A 23,394-nucleotide genomic window follows, 5' to 3' on the forward strand; every position below is an offset into this window, starting at 1 on the left:
TATGTACTTTCTTCTTTATGGCTTTTTATTTTTGTAGGAAAGAATTCAAATTGAAAATGGCACTCTTACTATAAGTGTGCTGAACATGTCAGATTCTGGTCTCTATCAGTGTGTTCCAGAAAATAAATATGATTCCATTTATTCCAATGCTGAGCTAAGAGTCTTGGGTAAGTTTAAGCTGAAAAAGATAAATAGGACAACAGAGATTAAAACAAGTAAAATTTCTTAGAAGTTAATTAGAAAGACAATCTTAAAGAAGAAAATACATGCATGTCATAAGGAAAAAAAGAAGGTATTATGTAGCACTCTATTCAAAAATAAAAAATAACTGAATTTAGTGGGCCTTGCTACCAGTTAATGTATGTAGGATTGCAGCCCTCTTCATTCCTAAGAAATGTCAAAGCATGTTTTAGAGCACATATGCTTTGGGGATCCAGGACTGGATATTTTGTGAAGAAAATATATCCTATGTGCTGTAAACTGGAGAAGTGTACATGTTAATCTAAATGTATTGATTTAGTGCCATTAATATGGATATTTTTCATATATTTTATAAGTTGCTTTTATTAAATCATGGAGAGCCTCTAAAGGCCATACCCAACACTTTTGATTGGACCATGCATGACCTGGAGTTTCAGGTTTTGCTCCACAACCCAAAGTTGTTTTGATATTTATTTATTTATTTATTTATTTATTTATTTATTTATAGCTTCAGCTCCTGATTTTTCTAAATATTCTAAAAAACATCAGTTGTCCGTGTGGGAGGTGAAGTAACTAGTGGATGCAAACCCAGTGCTTCTCCCAAGGCTGCTATTAGTTGGAAAAAAGGCACTGAACCTCTACAGCAAGGTAAAGGGTATGCCTATATATAGGTATGCCTCTATGTTTTACTTTTTATGTGAATAGTATTACAACTTTTACATGTCAGATCTTAACAGGGCCTAAATATAAGGAGATGTGAGATTTTAAGACAATTCTGTTGTCTTTAAACAGAGAATCTACTGCACATATCTGATCATAAACTGTGTTTTAGATTCCACTGAATTGCAAACATAGGACCATCGTTGTTCGAAACCAAAATCCTGAATTGTATCTAGGCTCATGGAACTCATTTGGCAACCATGGAGAACAGCAAGAAGGCAATTTTGGAAAGTCCAAAAGAAGCCTCATAGCATCATAATGAATCAAATATGGTCAGTGTCTTTAGTTTCTTAATATAATGGATCAGATCAGTCTATGTTTCTACCTGTACTAAGTAAAGGAGAGCTTTATCTGTTGTATTTCTGCCTGTTCTGTACATGGGAAAATTTCACTTTGTACTCTACATGCCATTTTGTTGGTTCAGTCTGGACTGAAAGGCAACAAGTTCACCAAGGATATCAGGGTGACAGATATTCTTAAGATATTTATGACTAACCCAAGATTATGGATCTGAGTTAAATCCAGTAGAATTTAAATCAATAGAAATAAAATGTGCCTCTAATTGCAGCCTTAGTATGCCTTTAACTAATTTACTAGTAGTACCCATTTGCTTCACACTCCCCAGGAGCAGATGCTAATTCCACACTTGCTTCATAATGGTATAATTATTACATTCGATTGCTTCACTTCTGTGAGAGCTGTAAAACAGAACAATGGGGAGAGGGCCCATGAATAATTTGAGTGCAGCAGTCCCAAATAAGAAAGAATAAATTTTAAGTGCAGGGCTAGACAGTGAATAGATGTTTAACTGACACATATTGTTTCTGTTTAAACCATTTGCGTGAAGCAAAGTATTTGTTTCTAGTTGTATTTCCACCAAGCCTTGGTATTATGCATACCATTTTGAGGAGACAAGAAGATAGTGCCAATCACTGCTATAGCTTGAGCTGCAAAGTATTTGATCCTGTCTTGGTGGAAATAGGGGATGGATACTTTAAATTTAAAATAAACATTCAGCTTGGGTTCTTTAAGAAATATCATCCCATTTATTAACCTAAGAAGATGCCTGATTGACAGGCCCTACCAAGCTGGGATTTAGTATCATGAAAAAGGTGAGAGAAGAAACAAATGCTAGTGCATAATAACAAATGATTAATTGGTCTTGGAGAGAATGAAACTTGAATGTAAAACGTATTGATGTAAAACTCATGAGAAAACAGAGCTGAATTTTGAGTTCTCTGTGGGTGATGCTAACCAATGTTTGTTTTTACCATTGTACTTTTACTGTTGCTCTACAAAATCTGAGGATGAAATATTGATGACTGTAAAGTCAACATTGCAAATGTGATCAAAATAACAGAAAGGCTTAGTATATTTTAGTAGACTTTATAAACTAAAAGCTGTTTATAGAACTAAAGGCTGTTGAATACATAATAAACATTTAATGTCTTAATTTCCATTTTGTTGGCTTTTTCCATTCTTTAAAATTTTGGCTTGGTAACTGGGATTTTTTTAAAAAAGTAAAATTGTTTTTATTAATTCATTTTTAAACAGTCATACATAAAATAAAAATGAACAATTTGACATACTCAAAAAGAAAAAGAAAAATATCATATAACTAAACACCTCTAAGAATTTGTAATTACAACTATATTCCAAATTTGCCTGATTGTAAGTCATTAAAAGGGGAAACTAAACTTTCAGTGTTCACTAAGAATTTGGGAGAGATAAAGTGACATTTTCTGATTAGTAGAAAATATACCATACTTTCCGGCGCATAAGACGACTTTTGCAAGCTTTAAAATTGGCGCTGAAGTCGGGGGTCGTCTTATACACCGACTCGCCTTATACGCCGGAATATACGGTAGTTTCTTCAAGAAATGCTAAATCATATATCTATGAATTCTGATACACCACTTGTACAACTACAGTATTTTTCCATCTTCTAGGACAGGGGTCTTTAAACTTTTATGACCAAGAATTCCTCAGCCAGTAGAGTTAAAGTCCACAAGTCATAAAAGGGCCAAGTTTGAAGACCCCTGTTCTAGGGATTATTCTTTTTGCTGTTGTTAAAGCATGGCTGACCTTTTCTATGTCACTTTCTTCCATTGTATATTATGCTTTGCATTTTGAGATAGGAAAAAAAATGGTGGACAATTGTGAATATAAAACTGAATTTTCTATAGGGCTATTTTTTCTGCATTAATTAGTACTTTAAAACATGTTGAACCTATTTTAAAATCCATCCATACATTTTTGAACTGATATTTTTTTAAAAAAATGTGTTGAATTTAGTTTATTAGGAAACTATTCTTTCTAATATTGACATTCCTTTTTTCACTTTTTCTCTTTTGATACTTTTAATCTACTAGCACATATATATGTAGCAGCTGCTATAGCTAGAACTCCTTTATTCTCAGCAGAAAGGTCTTTTCCAATTCCAGATTTTTGAAGAATAGATTTAAATAGACTTTAGGCTTAGGATCCTGGCCATTTGTGTTACATTAAGAAGATTCAGGGATGAGACAAAATTAATTCAAACCGGTATCTTTTTGTTGATGACATGCTGGTATTAACTAATATAACTTACTAGTGGACCAATGGGATTGATTTTTCATCTAACTTTAATTAATCTCTGCAGCTGTATTTCTAATTAAAGACTGAAATGACAGAAAGAAAGCTATAGATTTCCCTTCATGCTTCAAGTCATCACATATTGCATCATGTACTGAGATACAGGCAAAATTTCTATACTATTCAGCAGAATCTTTTTCTGTTTCTAACTACTTCTCTGGCCAGCTGAAAATTAACACTATATTGTACTAATAGGCACTATGCTGTAGTTCTACACTTATCAAGATTATAAACACAATTTAAAATTGTGGTTTACCCAACAGCAAAACAGCAACTTTAGATACAGATTCATGTGAATTAATGATTGTAACTATTGTTCTGAATTAGTATTTATTGGTTAGGTTTGTATCCCATCTTTCCTTCAGGAACTCAAGATGACAAACGTAGCACAATTCTGGGAGGCACCCAAAACTCTGGGAGGCAAGCTACCGGTATTAATTGCTCTCACTGCCAGAAAATTTCTCCTTACTTTTAGGTCGGATCTCTCATTAACAGGGTTTCACCCATTACTTCTTCTCCTGTCCTCAGGTGCTTTGGAGAATAAGTCAATCTCCTCTTCTCTGTGACAGCCCCTCAAGCACTGGAGACAGTTATCATGTTATGTTCCCCCTAATCCTTCTCTTTGATAAGCTAGACATCCCTAGCTTTCTCAACTATTCATCATATGATTTAGCCCCCAGATCCTTTATCAGCTTTGTTACTGAAACACTTTCTAGGGACTCAGCATTTTTTTGGTACTGTGGTGATACAATACCAAATCACAAGTGTGGCCTCACTAATGCATTATAAAGCGGCATCATCACTTTTTGTGATATTGATGTCATTCCTACAGTAGGTTGATGCAGCCCAGGTCTGCATTGGCTCTTTTTGGCTGCTGCAGCACATTGCTGGCTCATACTTAAGTGATGGTTGACTATGACATCTGGATCTCTCTCACAGTACTACAGTTGAACCAGGTGCTACCTATTTTGTACCTATATATTTGGTTTTTCTGTCTAAATTCAGTACTTTACTTTTTTCCACCACTGAACTGCATGTTGTTGGATAGACTCCAATATTCAAGTCTGTCAAGATTCTTCTGAATTTTGAGTGTGAACTAGATAACTACAATTTTACAGAATAGTCCAAGAGTAGTCCAATTTCTTACCAAATTTCTCTTTATATACTCCCAGCATTTTTTACATATAAAGTTGCTGCATTACGAATAACAATATTCTTGATACAAGATGGATAGTGTTTAATATTCATGTTTTATATATATATAGGAGTGTAGCTCTATACATATGTTGTATATAGTATGTATATGTTGTATATAGTATGTTTAGGCTGTCATGTATGTGTTTACTTTGAGACACATTTTTGTGCCCACAGTAAATAAATGACAATAAAGGTTATCTTATCTTTTATCTTATCTTATCTTATCTTATCTTATCTTATCTTATCTTATCTTATCTTATCTTATCTTATCTTATCTTATCTTATCCAACAAGACAATTTTCTATTTATTTATTTTTCTGTTATATATCTACTATAGCAGAATCCCCAACCCATCTGGCTCCCAGCCCACTACCAAGATATGGGCCTGCCTGAAGCAGTGGGCGAATGTGTGCAGACATCCCCCCTTGCATGAGCAGCTGGCAAGCATGTGCACATGTGCTCCATTTGCGTGAGTGGCAGGTGTGTGCCCACCACTCATACAAATGCAAATGCACAGGCATGTGCTTGCCTGCCACTTGTGCAGATATGTCCCCTTTGCCTTCTTCACCCCTGCCAGTCCGCAAAGCCGGAAAAGGTGGGGGGATTCTGTTCTAGAGGACAGATATAGGCATTAACAAAAAGTAAAGATTTAAGAATAATTTACCATAGACAGAAGGTCATAAACATTCATTTAAATTATGTGTAAAGCATTTAATTACTGTGTTAAGTTTAGGCTCATAAGAGACTACTTTAATCCATTATCTACTCTAAGTGTAAACAACTAATAGTAGAATTACCATGATAAAAACATTATGCTTATCTGAATTTATTTCTAGATAATTTAAAATTAGTTACACTTCTTGTCAGGAACAACAAAACGTACAAGTCATCTCAAATCTAAATAAAGTATATAGAACAACAGAATTGAATATGAAAGTAATTTCCCTATGATAAAATTTAAGTGCATATTATTTAGTACATGACATTTAGTAGTCATATTTTCAAATTGATCAAGGTTGATGTCCAAGGTGTTCTTGAAACTATCTACCTATCATCTTCTCAAGGATGTTACCTCAAAATGCCATATTTGTATATATTCATTGGAGAGCCAGAAGAGAACAGACCAATGCTTGATGCCTTTCTGCTGCACTACTCAATTGGATAATATTATTATATGTTTAAATTCAAAGATAATTTTAGTAGAATGTAAGTGATATTAAATCAAATAAATCTGGGATTAGCATCAGTTATGCAGCTATAGAATAACACACATAGGCTTAGCCGCTTTTGCCTCCCCTTCATTTCTCAACTTGACTTCTAATAGTAAATCAAACGGAAGCTCATCAACTGACTGTGGAAATAATATAAGGAAATTAAAACTTCTGTGTGACTTGGTTGTTAATTGCTCTTTTATGAGAAGTCTTGAATAAGCATGAGTAGATGGACTGAGATAAAATGAAAGCTTTGTAGCTGGGTAAAATGAGGAAATGGTGACCAATAGATTTATATATGTAGTGCATTCAGAAAGTATTCAGACTCCCTTCACTTTTGTCAATTTTATTATGCTGTAGCCTGATTCTACAGCTGTTGAAATTCATTTTTTTTCTGATTAATCAAAACTCAGTACCTCATAATGACAAAGTAAAAACAGAATTTTAGAAATGCCTGTAAATGTATTTAAAAAAAAATATCACATTGACATAAGTATTCAGACCCTTCAATCAGTACTTTGTTGAAGCATCTTTGGTAGCAATTAGAGCCTTGACTATTTTTTGGGTATGATGTAACAAGCTTTGCATACCTGGATTGGAGAATTTTCTGCTATTCTTCCTTGAAAATCATCTGAAGGTCAGTCAAGATGAATGGTGTTCAACAGGAGATGTTCAATAGGATTCAAATCAGAACTCTGGTGGGCCAATCTAGGACATTCATAGAGTTGTCCCTAAGATACTCCTATGCTGTCTTGGCTGTGTGCTTAGGATCGTTGTCATGTTGGAAAGTGAAATTTTGGCATAACAAAATAAACAAAAGGGAAGGGGCTCTGAATACTTTCTGAATGCACTGTGTATGTGTGTATACACACATATATACACAGTGTATTCACAAAGATTATACATATACATATATATATATATATATATATATATATATATATATATATATCAGCTATACAAGTAAAAATATGACTCTTGGGTATATTCATGTTAAAATCAAGTAAAAGTCGATCACCAAGAGAATAAAAATGTAGAAAATTTATTTGCTAAACCTAGCTTTCATCAAGAGCTCTTGACATCGTCAGGATATAAAAGGCAGTTTGTTGGGAAAGCTTATATGCAACCACTAATCATCTGCACTCGGCTCCTAGACCATGTTACGGGACCCAGCTGAGCATGCTGTAATTTATATGTGTGTCTTACATCAGAGTGTAGTTCTTTCTACTTCCTTTCTGTGTTCCATCGCGCATATCCCTTTTACTAATCCTGGAATTGGCCGGAGTCCTTTCACTTCCCTCGTGGGTAGTGGTTGTCTCCCTCCCACCAACCTTCTGTCCATAGTTCTGCTTGCTGGGGTGTATGTATGTTATCCCTGTTTCTTTTTGGTTCCTCCAGTTGTCCCAGTCGAGTTATGGTCCGATCCCCCCATCTTTTGCAATTGCAGTTTGAGTATTCCATTCCTCTTCCCGTCCCTTTCTATAGGTGTCATTTCAATTTGTGCTTTACTGGGTCCATCACTATTCTCCCCCCCCCCTCGTTCCTGGGAGCAACCGCCTGGGGCTGCATGAGTGACGGTCCATTGCTGCTTAGTTCATAATTGGGCAGCCCCTGTTTGCGTTCACCGCGTCCAGACCTTCCGTCCTCAACACCCACTGGGAGGTCTTTCTGCCGTGTCACTGGGTGCCTTCTGCTCACAATTCTCTGCTTCCCTGTCGGATCGATCGGTACATTGTGGGGGAGAGGGTGATCATGTACCGACTGATCCGACAGGGAAGCATAGAATTGTGAGCAGAATGCACCCAGTGACACGGCAGAATGTGGATGTGTGGTGGTGACATCCTGTGTGGTTTTTGTGAGTGTGGGTCTGGTGTCATTCTTTGTGTTAGGGACTCGTTTGTCAATAAGGTCGGGTTTCAAAATGGCTGGTAGGCAGGAGATATCATCGTTTATTCATGCTCTGTGGGCATTTTTCTATCTCAATGGCTTCTCTGATTATTCTGTTATTAAAGTGTTCGGTTTTGGTGATAGTTCTGGTCTTTTTAAAGTCAATTTCATGTCCTGTGGCTTTAAGGTGTTGGACCAGGGAAGAAGTTGGTTCCTCTTTTTTGACTGAGTTCTTGTATTCTTCAATGCATGCACTTATTCTTCTGTTGGTTTGTCCAATGTATGTGGTGGGGCAAGCAGTGCATGGGATTTCATGTACTCCTTGATTTTCTAACTCAATTTTGTCTTTGGGGTTTTTTAGGATGACAGATATTTTTCTATTTGTGCAGAATGCTGTCTTGATGTTGTGTTTGTGGAGGATCTTGCTGATTCTGTCTGTGGTGGCTTTTATGTATGGGAGGAGGGCTTTGCCGTTTTCTTGTTCTCTGTCTTGAATTTTAGTGGGGGTTTCTTTTTGGATTAGGTTGGTAATCTTATTTCTTTGGAATCTGTTGGATTAGTACATTAGTGAGAGTGTGTAGTTCGGTTATTAGGTGTTGTTCATCAGCTAAGCATTTTGTTCTGGAGATGAGTGTCTTAGCTACGGGGTTGATCTGTGCTGGGTGGTGGTGTGAGAATGCATGCAGATAGCGGTTTGTGTGTGTGTTCTTCTGGTAGATGGTGTGTCCTAGGGAGCCATAGGATTTCTTGTAGACTAAGACATCCAGGAAGGGAAGTTGGTTATTAACTTCTGTTTCCATGGTGAACTGTATTTTGGGGTATAGGCTGTTGAGGTGTGTGAGGAAGTTGTCCAGTTTTTCTTTCCCATGTGGCCATATTATGAAGGTATCATCTACGTATCTGAGCCAGAGTTTGGGTTTTTGATCCGATTTTTCTAGAGCTTGGGTTTCAAAGTGTTCCATGTAGAGGTTGGCAATGACAGGTGAGAGGGGTGATCCCATGGGTGCTCCTTCTGTTTGTTTGTATTTTTGTCCATTATAGATGAGGTATGTGTTGGATAGGCAGTGGTTGGTCAGATCTAGGATGTGTTTGGAGGGATTATATTTCTTTTGGATAGCTGTCAAGGCTTCTTTGATTGGCACTTGGGTGAAGAGGGATATGACATCGAAGCTCACGAGTAGGTCGCTGGGCTAGTTTTGTTTTGTTTATGATCTCTATGAACTGGAATGAGTTTTTTACGTGTGAAGTGATGGATTCTGCATAGGGCTGTAGTTGTTTGGCGAGAAATTTGGCTAGGTTTTGTAGAGGTGAGCCTATGGAGCTGACTATGGGTCTAAGTTGGGTTCCTTCTTTGTGTATCTTGGGGAGACCGCACTACTTAACCTGAAAGAAGACACCAGCATAATAATCCTACCAGCAGACAAGGGCAACGCCACGGTGGTTATGAACACATCTGACTACCAAACCAAATTAACCAACCTACTCCAAGACTCCACATACGAACCCCTAAACACAGATCCCACCACCTATCTGGAAAAAACCACTAGATCCAAAATAAAAGCCTCCCCCATTAGCAAAGAGATCCAGCAAAGAATCATTCCCAGAGAGAAATCATCCAGATGCCCCAAACTCTATGGTCTCCCCAAGATACACAAAGAAGGAACCCCACTCAGACTTATAGTCAGCTCCATAGGCTCACCTCTACATGTTCTATCACTTCATAATTAAAACAAAGTTTAATTAGGATTGGGCAAAAAAACCCAACACTACAGACTTTGCTTAATACATTTTTCTTCTTCAGTGACCATTTAAAATTACCACAATGCTGAAAAAAATGGCTATCTTCTATAGAAATATTTGGGGGAGCACAGCTGATCAAATGTAGAATCAATCCCCATTTGTCATTTTTTTATTTAAAAAGTCATCTCTATTGTTGTCTTAAAACTCAATTAATGGCACTACAGGTGTTCAGACTGTATTCCGGCTGAGAATAAAAGAACCCACTGAATCAGCTGTGGGAAGAAATTAAGAGGCAGAAGAAGAAAAAATGCCATCATGCTAAGCAAATCCCAAGGCATTTGCTTTTTTTCTTTTTTTACCTTGATACCTGATCACCTGAAACACTGAGCACAGGTGTGAGAATTCTCTTGTGTTTGACAGTTGGTTGAACAAAGTCAGTGATAATTAACTCCAAATCAGCATCTTTGGCTCCTCTGAAAGCATAGTTTGCTTTTGCACTTTGCAGATGGCTTTGCAGTTCTATACAATGCATAATTATACAGCTTTTTTGTTTGTCTTTATTTTGTTTGTATGGTTTTTTTTTACCACTCCTTTCTTACTTGAGGAAAATATGACCTGGATTTTTTTTTTCATCACTTGAACTTATTTTGAACTGTTAAAAAATTGCATTTAAAAACACAGCATAGTAGCTGGGTCTTACATAAATTAATTTTTGAAAAAGGAACATTTTTTAAAACTTGAAGTAATGCAATGTTGCTATTTGTCTGGCACAAAATGTGTGTCTATTTTTTTCCTCAAAGAATTTATGTTGCAAGAGGTCCTCCATCTCTACTCTTTCTATCTCTTCATCTTGAGATGTATTTGCAGGAACAGATGTATAGGAAATTTTAATTGGAGGACTATTACAATATTTATTTTGTTATTTGGCGATTATCTCTTTCTGACTCATTATATTGGGGAGAAAAGCTCAAATGATACATTCAATGTACCAACAGTGGGTAACAGGTCATAAGAACTTCCACTTTGGGGAGCTGGAAAAAGATTAGCTCAGAGAAGTATTAATGAAGATGAAAACATTTGGCAATAATCATCTCCTTTTTACACCCCCTAATGGGCAAGATGTAGTTTCTTGTGATACACCAATGCACAGAGTATGAGCAGCAAACAGGGTGAACTAGAAATTCAGGTTAATGAGGGCAGATATGATATTGTTGCCATTACAGAAACATGGTGGGATGAAACCCACAAATGGAACACACAGCTAGAGGGATTTAAATTATTTAAAAGAAACAGACCAAATAAAAGAGGAAGCAGAGTTGCTCTATATGTAAGAAATAACTACATCTCTACAGAAATAGAGTACATGATGAAAACTGTTTTGAATGCATTTGGGTCAATATAAAAAAGGGAAAAAATGACATTACCATAGGTGTATACTACAGGCCACCCAACCAAACAGAGAAAATAGATGAACTTTTTCCTAGTCAGCTAACTAAGGTATGTAGGAAGCACATCACGATAGTAATGGGGGACTTTAACTACCCTGACATCAATTGGGAGACAAACTCTGCACCAAATGGAAGATCAAACAGATTTCTTGCAAACCTAGCAGACAATTTTGTCTCCCAAAAGATAGAGAAGGGAACTAGGGGATTAGCCATTTTGGATCTAATTCTCACTAACAGAGATGAAATGATAAAAGGTGTTGGAGCCACAGGAACCTTGGGAGGAAGTGATCATGCAATATTGGAATTCAACATTATGGAAGCGCAAGCAATAGAAAACAGTCAAACTAGAGTCTTGGACTTTAAGAGAGCTAATTTCAATAAACTTAGAGAGGGCTTGGGAAGGATTCCATGGATGAGAATCCTCCAGAGGAAAACAACGCAAGAAACTTGGGAAAGTTTGAAAAGCAAGATAATAGAAGCCCAGTCCAGCACAATACCAACAAAGAGGAAAAATAACAGCTCTCAAAAGAAACCAGCATGGCTGCATAAAGAACTCTCTGATAAATTGAAAGATAAAAAGGACAAGTATAGAAAGTGGAAAGATGGGCACATAACACAAGTCAGGTATTTATTATCATGTATGGTGGACAAAAATACATATTTGACTAGAAAATATGTTGGGACAACATGTAGATTTTAAACATGAACTTTTTTATTAGGTATAATGCCAGAAAAGATTGATAAACAAAGTATATACTTGATTTTACATGTGATAATAGCGGCAAGAATCATATTTGCACAATATTGGAAAAATGAAGAAATACCACCAGAGGAAGAAATAATTAAAAAGAAATACTAGATTGTGTTGAAATGGACCAACTTAATGTGAGGTTGAAAGAAAAAGAAGAAGAAATAGAATACTATAAAACTTGAGATGTATTTTATCAATGGCTAGAGAAAATAATAAGGGATTAGGAATCAAATCTGTATTAGTGAACGATAAACACAGACAACATGTTTGTTAAACTAGTACTACTGAATTGTATGAAAAAAAAACAATAAAACTTAAAAAAAAGAAAAGAAAATTAGACAGTAGAAGTTCCAGGTCACCCATAGTAGATAGATAACCTTTAGTGTCATTTTTTACTGAGGGCCCAATGGTACACATTAAAAATGAAATTTAGTTGCTTGCTCTCAAAAGTGCATACATACATAACATACATTTAAACATGCTATATACAACATATATATAAACCTACACCCTTACATATAGATCAGATAAATATTAATCATGGTCCATCTTGAATGCATAACGGAAAGAGGAGCTTTAGAGTTCATAAGGTTACTATCGTGTGAAACGAAACTGTGACTGAATCTGGATGTAAGAAACCAGCATGGCTGCATAAAGAACTCTCTGACAAATTGAAAGATAAAAAGGACAAGTATAGAAAGTGGAAAGAGGGGCATATAACTAAGTCAGAATATCAACAAATAGCCCAAGCCTATTTGAAATGAGGAAAGCTAAGGCTCAAAATGAATTAGGGCTTGCGACCAAAGTCAAAAATAACAAAAAAACCCCGTCTTTCAACATGTAAAAAAAAAAGAAAAAAGTGAAGGAAATGATTGGTCCATTAGTGGGGGGAAATGGCAAGAAGGTGACAAGCAACAGGGAGAAAGTAGAACTATTTAACTCATTTTTTGCATCTGTCTTTACACAAAGGGAAAAAACAGACCAACCTATCAAAAATAGCACAATAAAAAACAGAATAGAAACGTAAGTTAAGATAGGCAAGAAAATGGTAAGTGAGCACCTGTCCAGCCTAGACGAGTTCAAATCACCATGACCAGATGGATTACACCCCAGGGTTGTCAAGGAACTGGCAGATGTGATCTCAGAACCATTGAACTATATTTTTCAAAGATCCTGGAGCACAGGGGAACTACCAGAGGACTGGAAAAAAACTGATGTAGTTTCATTTTCAAAAAAGGAAAAAAAATGGACCTAGGAAATTACAGACCTATCAGCCTGACCTCAATACCTGGGAAGAATCTGGAAAAGATAATCAAACAATGAATCAGCGAACACCTACAGGCAAACAAAGTCATTACTAAAAGCCAACATGGGTTTGTCAAAAACAGATCATGCCAGACAAATCTTATTGCATTATTTGACCAAGTGACAAAATTATTGGATCAGAGGAACGCAGTGGATATAATTTACTTGGACTTCAGTAAGGCATTTGATAAAGTAGATCACAACCTACTACTTGATAAGATAGAAAAATGTGGGTTAGACAGCATCACCACCAGATGGATCCGTAGCTGGCTGACTGGCTGTATTCAGCATGTGGTCCTCAATGGAACCACATCTACATGGAGGGAAGTGTGTAGTGGGGTGCCCCAGGGCTCTGTTCTGGGCCCAGTGCTCTTCAGCATCTTTATCAACAATTTGGACAAGGGGATAGATGGGAAACTCATCAAATTTGCAGATGACACCAAGCTGGAAGGAATAACCAACACTCCAGAAGACAGGCTTAGGATACAGGAGGATCTGGACGGACTTGAACATTGGGCACTGTCTAACAAAATGAAATTCAATGGTGAAAAAAGTAAGGTTCTACATTTAGGCAAGAAAAACCAAATGTACAGGTATAGTATAGGGGGTACCTTGCTCAATAGTAGTAACTGTGAGAAGGACCTCGGAGTCCTAGTGGACAATCACTTAAATATGAGCCAGCAGTGTGCTGCAGCTGACAAAAAGGCCAACACAGCGCTAGGCTGCATTAACAGAGGGATAGAATCAAGATCACGTGAAGTATTAATACCACTTTACAATCCTTGGTAATGCCACATTTGGAATACTGCATCCAGTTTTGGTCACCATGATGTAAAAAAAATGTTGAGACTCTAGAAAGAGTACAGAGAAGAGCAACAATGATGATTAGGGGACTGGAGGCTAAAGCATATAAGGAACGGCTGCTGGAGTTGGGTATGTCTAGTTTAATGAAGAGAAGGATGAGGGGGGACAGGATAGCAGTATTCCAATATCTCAGGGGCGGCCACAAAGAAGAGGCAGTCAAGCTATTTTCCAAGGCACTTGAAGGCAGGACGAGAAGCAATGAATGTAAACTAATCAAGGAGAGAAGCAACCTAGAACTAAGGAGAAATTTCCTGACAGTTAGAACAATTAACCAGTAGAACAACCTGCCTCCAGAAGCGGTGAATGCTCCAACACTGGAAGTTTTTAAGAAGAAACTAGACAGCCATTTGTCTGAAATGGTATAGGGTTTCCTGCCTGAGCAGGGGTTGGACCAGATGACTTCCAAGATCCCATCCAACTTTATTATTATTATTATTATTATTATTATTATTATTATTATTAGCATCATCACCATCATCATCATCATCATGTTGTTATCAGATCCTACATTCCTACATTTAGTTATAATTTACACTGCTTTTGTAAGTCATATGTATCATTTCCAGACCTGTAACTTATAATCTTGAGGCTTTCTGATTCCTTTGGTGAGGACCCTAGTGATCACTGTAGATGTACAGTATATGTCAATATAAGGTACTTTGTGGCATCTATCTGCAATCTTTTTGGTAAATTCTGGTAAATTTAATTTGCATTTTGTCCATAAATCAATATCTATCTATCTATCTATCTATCTATCTATCTATCTATCTATCTATCTATCTATCTATCTATCTATCTATCTATCTATCTATATCTATATATAATATGTCTATCTATCTATATACCTATCTATCATTTTTTTTCTTTTTAATTATTATATCTGGTATTTTATTTTTTACATAGTGATCCCTTTGTAAAACTCACTTAAATTTTATTATCATTTTCAGCAACTTTTTTTTGCAACGTTGTGATTACATCACATTCAGAAAAAAGTGAAAGTTATAAAATCATTACCTTCACTTATCCTGATGTAATCATTTAATCCATATTTGTCTTCTTCAAGGGCTACTACCAATAATAAGCGGCCTTAACCTGGTGATTTATAACTGTGGGACATATTAACCTTCCTGTAATAATCAGCTTACATCCCTTTCATTATTTCACTGTTAGGACTGGATGTAGCGAACTCAATGAAGAATATTTGTTTACTCAAAATGCAGAAAAAAAATGCATCTTCTCATGCTTCCTACTTTAATCAGCTCACAATCTGAGAATGAAAACATATTTTACTCCCTGAAGAAACACACCACATTTAGACCTCATATTGTGGATTTATTTCTTCCTCTGCAGGAATAAATTGACCAGAGAAAGAGGCAGACTACTTATAAAGACAGTGTCTAATCTGTATCTAATGTAATGATCAATGATACACTGAAGTGAAAATTTGGCTGAAATGTGCTCAGTGTGCTGTAATCAACAGCAGCTATGATTAATGTCCAAATATTATAAATAACATATCACAGTTAGTCTTCAGTATAATAGGCTAATAATTGGTTTGCATGTCCTCCCCCTTCAGAATCTTTACCTTAGAAGACAACAGTCTGAAGATGTATAATATTACCAAATCTGATGCAGGTTTATACAGCTGCATAGCAATTAATCCGTTTGGAGTTGCAAGAAATTCAGGAAACCTGATGGTGAAACATACTTTCTTATCTTTACTTGTATTATATGCATATTGAAATCCACATGCATATTTGATCAGCCGTGCTGAGATGTCAGAGACTATAGAACTCTGGGAAGGTGATTTGAAATTTTCTCGGGGGAGGACAAGTCTGCTGAAACGCCTGTGGCAAACCAGAGGGATCTTGGCCAAAATACATGCAATACTTGTGGTTTTATACTATTCTTAGAGAGAAAGACAGACAATGAGTTCAAACTCATATCCAAGTTTCAGACTGAATAATGAAATTCTCAAGGAAATGGCTGTTTTGCAAACTAAACTCTAAAGGGAAGAAAGATAAGGAGACCTCTGAATCCTTGTTTAGCCTCAGAAATTAAAACCGTACAAATGTTTATTCCTGAACCTTCAGGGTTTTGAGGCACATATATCATTTTTTACATGTCAACAAATATTGTACCTGATCAAGGTGAGAAAAATAATTTATTTGAAGATAATTTTATTAAAAATTATTATTTTAGTGGGCCAGGGAGAAATAAAGATTAATGCATTGTCTTGGTAAAAAAATGTTTTAGGCAAAAGTAAGTGAAGGAACCATTGGCATATTCTATGCAATATGTTGAACCAAATGACCTAGAGCAGAGGTGTCAAGCTGCCGGCCCATGGGCTGGATGCATCACACAGAAGCCGCGCTCACCCCATTGCCAGCAATAGCAAAACAATGCCGATATGTCAGGTGACGTCTTGTGACATGTCTGACCTAGAGTAATCCTTGGAAATCCTTTATTCAGCTGTGTAGGAACCTACTCAGTCATGTAAAACAGCGGTCCCCAACCTTTACAGCTTGGCAGCCTAGCTAGAGGGGGGAGAATGGAACCGGGCTGTGCAAGCAATGAGCTGATGTGTGCACCCACAGCTCCACTCATGTGAACAGTGGACCGGTGTGCACGTGCATGATTACACAGCTTAACTACAAGTGGAGCTGTGCACTTGTGCATCAGTCCACCACTTGCACGGCCTGGTTCTAAATAGGTCACAGCCTGGCAGTGGGCTACAACCCAGAGGTTGGGGACCCCTGATTTAAGATGCATGAGACACTGACTGAAGAAATGAACAAATATCCATAGATTCTTCTATGGCCATGCATTGTCCTTTCACACCTTCCTCCTGCTCCATTTCTTCCTGACTTTACCAAAACTGCTGGCTTTCTGAAAGGTCTTATTTCTACAATGATCATCAACCATAGAGCCTGCTTATAGTAGACGATCATGAGCTCAAAAATCAAGTCTTTTCTGAAAGAGTTGAAATAAAAGGCATGATCATGAAAAGAAAGTTACTTAGCTTTTTGCACTGTAGTAATTTAGCTTTTTGCACTGTGGTAATTCAAGGGTCTCTGGGACTACTAGAAATAATCCTTCCCCCTGCAAAAAAAAAAAAAAAAAAAAAAACAGTAACTGCAAAACCAGGACAGTCTTGGTCTGGCAGAAGCTCTGGTAATATAAATTTCTTGGATGAATAAATGGAGAAAGAGCACAGGGAATCTGCAATCCACTGTGAGAGATTATAAATGGAGTAAAGCTGAGTGAAGTGGGTTAGATACTTGTCCTTCGGTTAAGAGATACATGTTAAGAGTCAGCTAAAGTGCTTCTACAAAGTTAATTTGTATGTGTTCGAGTTCTCATGAGTGTACTCACAATATACTAACCCCCCTCCCCCACACATCAAGCTACATGTGTTTTACTAACTGATCTTCCATAAGACTACTGAAAATCTCTTCTTTGCAAGTTATCAGTGGAGATTTTCTACTTTGATGCCCTCCAATGGGCAGTCCTAGATGTCATGTATAACAATATACCAGCTCCTCAAAGAAGTTGGCCATTTGACCTGAAACTGATAGAATATATTATCTTAAGATGTAAACTTACATAAAAGAATGGGCAACATTATTAATCTCCTTACTACACAAAGGCCCAGATGAATATTTTATCTCTTATCTTCTATCTAGTTAAAAACACAACGCTGACATATTCACTTACAAAATTTTATTATCTAGCAACGCATGTTTGTACCAGTACAATATCTTTCAACAACGTCTGTTGTTGAGGTATTGTACACTGGCATTTTATTAGATGCTACAGTACATTTGATAATTAATTGTTTTTATTTGCATATATTCTGGTTTGTGACCCTAATAAAGTATGTTGTATATGTTTCTCTCTCTCTCTCTCTCTCTCTCTCTCTCTCTCTCTCTCTCTCTCTCTCTGTGTGTGTGTGTGTGTGTGTGGTTTTAGTAGCTGGTGGACTAGTTTGGACTGTTGTAGACTGGTTTGGACTAGTTTGCGAAATAATAATAATAATAATAGTAGTAGTAGTAGTAATAGTAGTAGTAGTAGTAGTAGTAAAGTTGGAAGGGATCTTGGAGATCATCTAGTCCAACCCCCTCCTCAGGCAGAAAACTCTATACCACAGGTCGGCAACCTGCGGCTCCAGAGCCGCATGTGGCTCTTTGAGTCTTCCTCTGTGGCTCCCAGCCTCCTCTGCCATTTGCAGAGAGAGACAGAAACAGAGAGAGGCACTCTCTCTCTCTCCCTCCCTCTCTCCCTCCCTCCCTCTCTCTCTCTCTCTATGTGTGTTTGTGTGTAAAAAAGAGAGTGGACTCACAGTGTCCTCCGAGGAGCTGAAAAGCTTATTGGGCTGAGCTCCTCCCTTTGCTGCGTCTTTGCAGGAAGCAGGAAACAGGAATGGCAGGAGAGAGCTAGCTAGCCCAGCTATGCTGACTCAGGAATTCTGGGAGTTGAAGTCCATGAGTCATAAAAGAGCCGAGGTTGCTTACCCCTGAGTTTGTTGCAGATCAGCTTGAAGCCAGCTTGCCAGGTAAGCAGAAGATCGGAAAGAGGGAGGGGGGGAGTGAGAGGGAGAGAAAAAGAGAGACACACAGAGAGAGACAGAGACCCTTCTGACGTCTAAAATGAATATATTACCATGAATATATATATATATATATAACAACAAACAGGCGTGAACACCAGGAAAAGTTAAAAACTATAAAAGTTTTAATTAAATAAAATATCAAGCTTTCGTTGGCTACTGCCAACATCATTGTATTTGTATGTAGGTCTTTGGTTGTTCGGGTTTTCTCCCGCGTAAAATTGGAAGTGTCTTGGCGACGTTTCGACGAAGTCCCATTCGTCATCTTCAGGCTGGTGTTTTCAGCTTCGTGCTTCGAGCAGCAATGTGTGGTCTTAGCTGTTTCTTCCTTTTAACTGCCAGTGGGGGTATGAACTGATTGGGTGGGAGCTTGGCTGTGTTCTGATTGGCTGGAGGTGTGTTCTGAATGGTTAGGGGCTTGGCTGTGCTCTGATTGGCTGGGGGAGTGTTCTGTTTGGTTGTGCTCAGGTTAGTCTGAGTTGCAGAGGGGTTTGAGATTTTGGGCTGCCTTGCTATTTTTTGGCTTCGCGTTCGTGGTCGTGCTTCCTCTTCATGGAGGGTGTCAGTTTGCTTCATGTATGGATTGGAGGGGTTTAAAGTGGCTAATGATGCAGCTGTGGTCTGGCTTCTGGTTTGTGGTCGTGCCTCATCATCGGTGTGGCTTTGGGTTTGTTTTTTGCGTGGATGTGTGGTGGTGACATCCTGTGTGGTTTTTGTGAGTGTGGGTCTGGTATCATTTTTTGTGTTAGGGAGTCGTTTGTCAATAAGGGCGGGTTTCCAAATGGCTGGTAGGCGGGAGGTATCATCTCGCTTGTTCATGCTGTGTGGGCGTTTTTCTATCTCGATGGCTTCTCTGATTATTCTGTTATTAAAATGTTCACTTTTGGCAATGGTTCTGGTATTTTTAAAGTCAATTTCATGTCCTGTGGCTTTAAGGTGTTGGACCAGGGAAGATGTTGGTTCCTCTTTTTTGACTGAGTTCTTATGTTCTTCAATGCGTGCACTTATTCTTCTGTTGGTTTGTCCGATGTATGTGGTGGGACAAGTGGTGCATGGGATTTCGTATACTCCTTGATTTTCTAATTCAATTTTATCTTTGGGGTTTCTAAGGATGGTGGATATTTTTCTGTTTGTGCAGAATGCTGTTTTGATGTTGTGTTTATGGAGGATCTTACTGATTCTGTCTGTGGTGCCTTTTATGTATGGGAGGAGGGCTTTGCCATTTTCTTGTTCTTTGTCTTGGATTTAGTGGGGGTTTCTTTTTGGATTAGGTTTGTAATCTTATTTCTATGGAATCCATTGGATGTTAGTACATTGGTGAGAGTGTGTAGTTCGGGTTTTAGGTGTTTTTCATCAGCTAAGCGTTTTGTTCTGGAGATGAGTGTTTTGGCTACAGAGTTTATCTGTGCTGGGTGGTGGTGTGATAGAGCGTGCAGATAGCGGTTTGTGTGTGTTTTCTTCTGGTAGATGGTGTGTCCTAGGGAGCCATTGGATTTCTTGTAGACTAAGACATCCAGGAAGGGAAGTTGGTTGTTAGCTTCTGTTTCCATGGTGAACTGTATTTTGGGGTGTAGGCTGTTGAGGTGTGTGAGGAAGTTGTCCAGTTTTTCTTTCCCATGTGGCCAGATTATGAAGGTGTCGTCTACGTATCTGAGCCAGAGTTTGGGTTTGTGATCCGATTTTTCTAGAGCTTGGGTTTCAAAGTGTTCCATGTAGAGGTTGGCAATGACAGGTGAGAGGGGTGATCCCATGGGTGCTCCTTCTGTTTGTTTGTATTTTTGTCCGTTATAGATGAAGTATGTGTTGGATAGGCAGTGGTTGGTCAGATCTAAGATGTGTTTGGGGGGGTTATATTTGTTTTGAATAGCTGTCAAGGCTTCTTTGATAGGCACTTGGGTGAAGAGGGATATGACATCGAAGCTCACTAGTAGGTCGCTGGGCTGTAAGTTTTGTTTCTTTATGATCTCTATAAACTGGAATGAGTTTTTTACGTGTGAGGTGATGGATTCTGCATAGGGCTGTAATTGTTTGGTGAGAAATTTGGCTAGGTTTTGTAGAGGTGAGCCTATGGAGCTGACTATAGGTCTGAGTGGGGTTCCTTCTTTGTGTATCTTGGGGATCATCCAGATGCCCCAAACTCTGAGTTTGGGGCATCTGGATGATTTCTCTCTGGGAATGATTCTTTGCTGGATCTCTTCGCTAATTGGGGAGGCTTTTATTTTGGATCTGGTGGTTTTTTCCAGGTAGGTGGTGGGATCTGTATTTAGGGGTTTGTATGTGGAGTCTTGGAGTAGGTTGGTTAATTTGGTTTGGTAGTCAGATGTGTTGATAACCACTGTGGCGTTGCCCTTGTCTGCTGGTAGGATTATTATGCTGGTGTCTTCTTTCAGGTTACGTAGTGCTGTCTGTTTCTCTTTGGGTAAGTTGCTTTTGGGTGGCTTGCTGGTGCAGAGGATGTTGGTGATTTCGAGTCTGATATAATACACACACACACACACACACTTATAATAAAAGTAAAAAAGGATATATGCAGTGTTAGCTTCATTTTAGATATCAAAAGGGTTTTGTGGCTCCCAGTGTTTTGTTTTTGGTGGGAAACGGGTCCTAGTGGCTCTTTGAATGTTTTGGGTTGCCTACCCCTGCCCTATACCATTTCGGACAAATGGCTGTCCAGTCTTTTCTTAAAAACTTCCAGTGTTGGAGCATTCACCACTTCTGGAGGCAGGTTGTTCCACTGGTTAATTGTTCTAACTGTCAGAAAGTTTCTCCTTAGTTCTAGGTTGCTTTTCTCTTTGGTTAGTTTCCACCCATTGCTTCTTGTCTTGCCTTCAGGCACTTTGGAAAATAGCTTGACTCCCTCTTGACTCCCTAATATATTGGAACACTGCTATCATGTCCCCGCTTCTCTTCATTAAACTAGACATACCCAGTTCCAGCAGCTTTTCCTTATATGCTTTAGCCTCCAGTTCCCTAATCATCTTTGTTGCTCTTCTCTGGACTCTTTCTAGAGTCTCAATATCTTTTTTACATCACTGTTGAGTTAAGTGAGGGTGGAGATATGGATGGAGATTATATATCCATGTTGACAGGCAAGGAGAGCACACCTGTGATGATTCCATCAGAAGACCAGTGAGAAGCAACTGAATAATGACGAACACCTCTTTCCTTTTTGATGCTTGGTACGTAGAACTTTGCATTTTATTTGTTTGTCATATTTAAGAACCACCCATCTCCTTCATGTATGATTTTATACATTCACGTAAAGGTTCTGAATGTAGTGCTGAATTAAAGAAGACTTAAGCAATTAGGTTAATTATTTTATTTTAATTTTTTTAAAAAATAATAATTTTTATATTTACTTTTTTTTTTTACTTAAACACAACAATATGAGTTAACAGCTGCCAGTTGGCTTTCATTCCCACTGAGTTCTTCCCAAGAACCTAGGAGGTTGTAATGTATCAGATCAGCATATACACAGATCCAAGCAGTGTGTCATTGTGTCAATGTGCAGATTTTCTAAGTGCCATCCACAACTTTTCGGTATGACACAAAGAAGTACTAATAACTATTTTGACAATTGTGGCCAGTTTATGCCATAATTTTTCAATTTCAATTTTCAAATCTTGATACTTTGTGATCTTCTCTAATTCTCTGTTTTCTATTGTAATATCTCCTGGTATTGCCACATCAATTATGCACAGTTTCTTCTTTTCAACCACGGTTACATCTGGTGTATTATGTGCCAAGACTTTACCGGATTTCCATTTTTAATAATTTGGTATCTGCTATGTTTATAAAATATCTAGTGACATGTTGTTATTGATTGTTGTTGTATTTTGCTGTATTGTGGCTTTCAGGAAGCTGATAATTGCACAGAATCTAGAGAAATGAACCAACACCACACTGGAAGTGGTGCCATAGAAAATCCTGCCAAATGTGACGATGCTAAAGGAGTAATGCTAGTGAAGTTCATGGAACATGGTTCGACCATCAATTCAGAAATCTACTGTGAAACATTACGAAAACTCAGACGAGCCATCCATAACAAGCATCAGGGCATGCTGACTTCCAGTGTGGTGTTGGCTCATGATAATGCTCGCCCGCACACCACTAGATGCATCCAAGAACTTTTGAACCAGTTCTGTTGGGATGTTTTTGATTATTCCCCCCCCCCAGCTCAGATTTGGTGCTGAGCAACTACTACTAAGGAATTTCAAAGACATTATGACAAGTACCTCAAAAAGTAATGTAATGTTGTAATTTTCTAATGTGTATAATAAAAGTTCTGTATCTGCGACTGTCTGTCATTGATAACCAAACCGAGGTTTATTTCCAAATTGCCCTTGTATCTTCAAGCTGCCAGGGTTAAGAAACACTGGTCCAGAAAGCTGGCTAATACAATACCTGTAATAATAAATAAATAATCAAATTTGCCATACTTTACCAAAACAGTAGAAAAATAAAATCCATCTTGTACTAGATGTCTTTCATCCAAATGACTCTCATAGCTCCAGAAATTATACAGCTCCCACTGACATCACAACTGAAGGCAATCATTCATCTGCAAAAAAATTTCTTTCTCCTTTCCATGGAGAGATGGATGAGAACATCACCTGAGCCTCCAGGGTGCTGAGGTTCTTTCCTCAATCTTAACATCTGTGCTGATATAGTTGTCATCGCTCTTGGCAGTATCATTTTAACTGACAAGGATTAACAGGAAAGGATAATTGTCAATGGACTTAATAAATTTCCTCAATAATGAAACAGATCTTAGTCTAATTATTTGGTCCAGTAGCTGCCTCCTGAAAATGTACAATAAGAGTATTA

The 23,394-nt window shown here is 37.8% G+C and overlaps 1 pseudogene; it reads left to right on the forward strand.

The window, feature by feature from the left end:
• Positions 1–23,394, forward strand: part of LOC120313387 — a 311,668-nt pseudogene that overhangs the window by 252,075 nt on the left and 36,199 nt on the right.

The sequence above is a fragment of the Crotalus tigris genome, unplaced genomic scaffold (genome assembly GCF_016545835.1).
Source record: "Crotalus tigris isolate CLP2741 ecotype Arizona unplaced genomic scaffold, ASM1654583v1 scf7180000018653.610581, whole genome shotgun sequence".
NCBI lineage: Eukaryota > Metazoa > Chordata > Lepidosauria > Squamata > Viperidae > Crotalus > Crotalus tigris.